Below are 6,250 nucleotides of genomic sequence, written 5' to 3' on the forward strand. Positions count from 1 at the left end.
AGGGAGAAAAGGGATGCAGAGTGAGGGAAATACAGGCCCTGGCCCATAGCTTTGCCTACAGGAAGGAAAAGGGAGGGCAGGAGACTCGTGCACAGAAGGGCTGGAACTATACATTCAAGTTTTCAACCTCATTATATAGGGGGAAACAAGTGCACCTGTTTCCCACTGTCCTAAGAGCCTCTCCCAAGTGGTCTGTCACCTCTGTTCTATCTATCCCATTCTGTATTCCAAGTTCTGCAGTTCAAACCCAAGTTCTACCTTCTGGGTTCTTCTTCCTGTTCCATTCTGTTTCCTGCCCCTCAGATCCATTCCAGCTCCCCCTTTCTAGTCTTTCTGAGTGAATTAGTTGGACCTTATGCTGACTTTGCTAACTTGAGGGTTTTCCTTTACTTCTGTGGCAGTTTTAGGCTTTTCCCCAGCAGGAGGAACTTGGTTCAGATTGTCCAGCAAGTGGGTGGCCTGTGGAGACCAGGGAATTCCTGAGAGCCTGGTCTGGTTTAACCTTTTCCCTTCCCACCCACCTCTCACCTCTAGACACACTACCTTTTGTGTAACTAGAGCTAAACTGAGGACCTCCATGGTGATAATTGGGGAATGGCAGCCTTCAGATGAGAAATCCTAGGAGGGAAAGTGAGAAGACATTTAGAAAGTTGCTATTCTTCATTTAGAGAAATTAAAGACTTCTTCCAGCACAGGGGAAGGAGTGGGCAGGGAAGGTGGGAAGTGTCTGGGCAGAGCTGCAAGTCCTCAGAACCCTGTCATCTTTCAGTTCCCCATGGTCTGAGCTGAGCACTAGCTCCCAGAGTCCTCCCAGATCCGAGAGAATACCAAGACAGCAGGACTGGAAGCTCCTCCATCTGTGGCTGCCCTGAGGGAGGAGTGGGGTGGAGGCAGCAGCAGTATCACTGGGGAGGCGAGATCTTCTAAGGAATCATGATCTGAGACTGTCACACTAGAGGGACTGCGTAGTAGACATTTGTGGGGCAGCTGTGTTAGGCTTGCTCACGGGGTTATCAGCTGCAACACTTTGCCGGATTGGTACGTGAGTGCTTGTCTGTGCCACGTGTGTATGACCTATATAAAGCTATGGGTGCTTGCGCTGGAGAGAGATTAGGGACTGTGGATTGCATGCCGGCCACTGTGAGGGGCCATTTTGCTGTCTGTTGCCTGAGAAGCAGTTTCCCCCTGCCTGTGTGCTTGTCCGCCATTGCGAGACTCTATTAAACAGAATGGCCCAATGCTTTCCGGCTCTGCAGTTTCTCTACCGTCTGCCTGAATCCAGTGTGGACCTGCCCGGCTTTGGCCACCGGCCTTACAACATTTTTGTCCCAACTCCTCCTCCTCCAAGCAGCATATCTAGTCTCCTCCCAAGACTGCAGGTGTCTCTAGGTCCGGAGATGGTGTGCAACACAGAGCTCTCCTATCTGTGAGAAGAAGCTGCCCACCACCTCCTGGTTCTCCTGTCACACTTGATGGCCCGAGGCTAGCTGTTCCCGCACTGGGTCATGGTTTCTGGCTTGAGCTTGTATGTCCTCAGCTCATAGGTGTTGGGGCCTGCTCTGGGGTGTGGCTCATTCGGGAAGCTGAAGTTGAGCATCTTGTTTCTCCTGGACAGCAGCATCCGTCTCCACTCCTTTTGGAACTCTAGGGACTCTTTGTTGTTTTTGAGCTTGTTCACGCAGTCCTTGGGGGCTGGGCAGCCATCTGAGGATCGCCACAGGTGCACTGCCTGGTCCGGCTCCTCATACCACGTGTTCCAGTGGCCCACGAGCAAGCAGGGACAGTTCCCACCCAGGTGCAGCTTGGACAGCATAGCCTTGGTCAGGCTGCTGTAGGCATCCAGACACTTGGGCTTCACATCATAAAACTGGATTTTCCAGAGATTGCTGGTTTCCTTGGAAGCAGGGTGGAGTGGGCGTGCTCCCAGAGATCCACCTTGTGCACGAGAGGGAGCAGAACTAGCTGCTTTCATTGTCCTTGGAATAGAAACACACCCCAGCCGCAACATCCGCGCTGCAAAGCCCAGGGCCCCCCAGCAGCCGCTGTCACTGTGCAGCCTACACTGCAGAGATGCTGCACTGCCGCGGAGCCATGTTGGAGATGCTTCAGTCTTATCAGTGGTTAAATATCTAGTATGACCCTTCTTTTTCATGGGCCATGAAAAAAAAAAAGAAATCTTACCTTTTGTGACAACATGGATGGACATGGAAACTATTATGTTAAGTGAAATAAGCCAGGCAGAAAAAGAAAAATATCATATGACCTCACTCATCTGAGGAATCCAAGGAATAATGAGAACTGAGGACCGGAATTGAGACAGAGGAGGAATCAAAGGGACCAGAGGGAAAGAGGACAGAGGGAAAGGGGATGAGAGGATGGGATAAACCTGAAGGGAAGGGAGGCGGGCGCTATGAGGAGGGGGTAAAGGAGATGTTGAGGGGAATACGGGGGAGGGGAGATGCATTCAGGGCAACACTAGAATCTATGTAAACACAATAAATTAAAATCAATAAAAAAAAAAACCTAGTATGTGCATATCAGTGGGTAAATAGCTATAGCAGGCGTGGCCAACAGTTTTTGACCCCGGGCCAGATTGGAAAGAAAACTTTTTTCACGGGCCAGACCAAATATTAAAATTAAAAAATGTTAAATAGAAAAACAATTTGTTTAAGTAAACAAAATTTTATTATGTAATTTGTTTATGAATAAATGTGAGTGAAAAAAAATTTAATGTACAATATTATTTTAATAAAAATATATTTTAATAAAAATATAATTACATACTGTATAAATATCCAAACTGTATTGCAATCAATCAAAACAATATTTAATTAATAGAATGAGCTTGAAGGGGTTATATCTCAAATAAAACAATTATTTCGTTTTACAAACAGCCTGGACACGTTTTTGGTTATCAACTGCAGCTATTGTCTATGCTACAATGCCACTTGATTCAGCACCCTTGACCACAAAAATAACAAATTGTTTGACCTTGGGTGCGCACTGGCAAACTCTGCCTAAAAGAATGTGGGTTTTACATCGCCGCTAAACGTCAAATAGTTTATATCAGGTACAGACGAGTACAAAAGTTGTAAATCTTTATAATGGAATTTTTTTAAAAAATAAAGAAGTATCGCGAATCCATTCGACCAATTATTGGAAGTTAACCCTAGATTAGTCACATGTGGAATTCTTTTCTGTGTATCACTATCTTCTTAAATATCTCGATTTCCAATAATCAAAGACGCTTCGCTTCTGAGTAGCTCAGATTTAAAAGTAGTGGAGAATATTAAAAATTTAATAGTGGGCCGCATAAACTCATTATGTCGGCCGTATGTTGGCCATTCCTGAGCTATACTTATGTCCCCTGAGTGCTCTCTGCCAACTCAGAACCCTTGGTCCTCTGCCACAGCCCCAAGACCTTCCCATGATTCATAGAATAAAGGGTTGTCACTTTGTCTATTAAAGAGACCCTGTCCCAGTTCTAAGGCCTATGTTTGCCCTGACTGGTGAGAGTCTGGCCATACTGGTGATTCAATATTCTGAATATCACATCTACTTGGGCTGACATTGAGCCCCCTCTTCTTTTATCAAATGGGCCCCTCATGGCCTGATTTCTGACATGAGGTTCCAGCTCCACTCCTCTACCTGGCAGTGTGTGCCTGCTGGCACTTTGCCCCAAGGACGGGTTTAGACAGTCTTCCCAGGAAGGACTTCTGCAGCTCAGCCTGGTGCTGTCTGAGGCACTGCAGCCCCTGACAGATCACTCTTGAGCTGACTTCTCGGTACCCCAGGTCTCTGGAAGGACACTGCAGACCCCGCCTGGGCTTGGCCAACGTCTTTGGCACTCTCTTTGTGTTCTGCAGCACCTCTGCACTGACAGGTGGTTCTGGTTCAGATCCCAGCCTTTCCTGTCCTGCCGTTTCACCACAATTAACTGGGCTGTGCCTGACAGTGTGTCTAGGTGGGTCCAGGAGAGATAAGGAAGGCAAATCATACCTTCCACCATCTTTAAATGCCCCATCTTTGCCCATATACAAAGGCAGCCAACTAACCCATATACACTAAGCCTGTACTTTCTGGGCTGCATATAACCCCTCCCTCCTCACTCCCACTCCTCTGGGGGCCGGATCCTAGCCAGCAGCTGGACAGAAAAGCCACTCTCTTGCCTGACCAGGTGGTAGCGCAGTGAATAGAGTGTCGGACTGGGATGCGAAGGACCCAGGTTCGAGACCCCGAGGTCGCCAGGTTGAGCATCAGCTCATCTGGTTTGAGCAGAAGCTCACCAGCTTGTACCCAATGTCGCTGGCTCGAGCAAGGGGTCACTCGGTCTGCTGTAGCCCCACGGTCAAGGCACATGTGAAAAAGCAATCAATGAACAATTAAGGTGTCACAACGAAAAACTAATGATTGATGCTTCTCATCTCTCTCCATTCCTGTCTGCCTGTCCCTATCTATCCCTCTCTCTGACTCTCTCTCTGTCTCTGTAAAAAAACAAAAAAAACACAAAACAACAACAAAAAAAACACCACTCTTGTAGCTTCTCCCTAGTTCTCCCAGGGGTCTGGCAGAAAATTATCAGCTGAATGTGCTGTTCTTAAGTTTGCCCATTCCTCTCCTGCCTCGTCCCCTTTGGATTGAAAATAAGGCCTGAAGAGAGAAAGAGACGGGAGCACTAATGGAGTATCTGGGGCACTGGAGTGGAAGATATTTGGGGGGCAGTTTTCACCTGAAGTCTGTTAATCACACCAGGCATGTTCTGCACAGGTATAGAAAGAAGCTTATCTGAGATCAAAGATTAATTAAAAAAAAAAAGATCACTAACACTTTTTGAGTGCATAACCCGAGCAAGGCATTTAGCTAAGCACTTTGCAATCATTTCTTATTTCTTTCTCCAAGACAGACTACCACAGAATTTTAGATGTATGAGGTGCCTGAGGCACATTCCTAGCTGTTAAACCAACATTCCTTTCCCCTTTCCTCCTAGGTAAGAATGTTCTGATTTTATTTGGGATGGCAGTGTACCCATAGGAAAGTCTATATTCCCCAGACTCCTTTGCAGTTTTGTGACTGTAGAGGAGGAAAAATAATTTCTCTACCCTTGTAGGCCTTCTGCCTAGTCTAATAATTAATTTAATACAAGGCAGTGTGGGGGCTAAAAGAATATTAATACTTTTCCTCCCACCTTCTAAGTTCTTCTGGCTGGGCTAACTATCAAATTAACAGAGACAGATTAATAGGATGAAAATCAAAATTTAATACATGTGCATGAGAAATTCACGTAAGCATGAAAATTCTAAAGACAGTGAGGCAACATTGGGCATATAAGACATTTTTGGACAAAGGAGAAAGGGGCAGGGGGAACAGGGTATTAGGTTTCAGAAGCTAGAATAGGTGGTTTACTAGTAGTTGAGGAAGAGAGGAACACATATGGCAGAAAAACTCTTGCTAGGCAACTCAGAAACATTGGGGCACCTGGGCATCTAGCTAACAGGCACCTGCCTAAAACCCTCTTAATTCAGATTAGGCTAAGGCAGCACCCTAAAATCTCCTTCCTGAAGCAGGTCTCCCTGTCTGAATCTCTTGGGCAAGAAATGGGGGAGGGCCAAAGTTTCTTCTGAGATTATTTTCTTTTTCTTTTCTGTTTTTCTTCTTTTTTTGTGTATGTGTGTTCTTTTTGTGTGTGTGTGACAGAGACAGAGAGAGGGATGAGAAGCATTAATTCTTCGTTGCAGCTCTTTAGTTGTTCATTGATTGCTTTCTCATTTGTGCCTTGACCAGGAGGCTACAGCAGACCAAGTGACCTCTTGTTCAAGCCAGCAACCTTGGGCTTCAAACCAGCAACCACGGGGTCACGTCTATGATCCTATGCTCAAGCTAGTGACCCTGTGCTCAAGCTGGTGAGCCCACACTCAAGTCGGATGAACTTGCACTCAAGCCAGCGACCTCAGGATTTCAAATCTGGGTCCTCTGCATGCCAGTCCAAAGCTCTATGCACTGTGCCACAGCCTGGTCAAGCTGAGACTATTTTCTTAATAAACAGCTTAAAAACCAATATCCCACAATGGTAGCTTCATGTGTCAAAACTTTATTCCCTTCAGCAGATTAATAGGAGAAAACAAAGTTAATCACACAAATATAGGGGCCTAACAGACATGAGAAAGTCAAAGACAGGCGATTGACACTATATGTCTTCCTGTGCTAAGAAGGGGCTGGGGGTCTGAGGATTCAAAGGGAAGATAGACAATTC

The 6,250-nt window shown here is 46.2% G+C and overlaps 1 pseudogene; it reads right to left on the reverse strand.

The window, feature by feature from the left end:
• Positions 1-902: 902 nt before the first annotated feature.
• Positions 903-2,093, reverse strand: LOC136398513 (protein NipSnap homolog 1 pseudogene; annotated as a pseudogene).
• Between the last annotated feature and the right edge of the window lie 4,157 nt (positions 2,094-6,250).

This window comes from Saccopteryx leptura, chromosome 3, assembly GCF_036850995.1.
Source record: "Saccopteryx leptura isolate mSacLep1 chromosome 3, mSacLep1_pri_phased_curated, whole genome shotgun sequence".
In the NCBI taxonomy this organism is placed as follows: domain Eukaryota; kingdom Metazoa; phylum Chordata; class Mammalia; order Chiroptera; family Emballonuridae; genus Saccopteryx; species Saccopteryx leptura.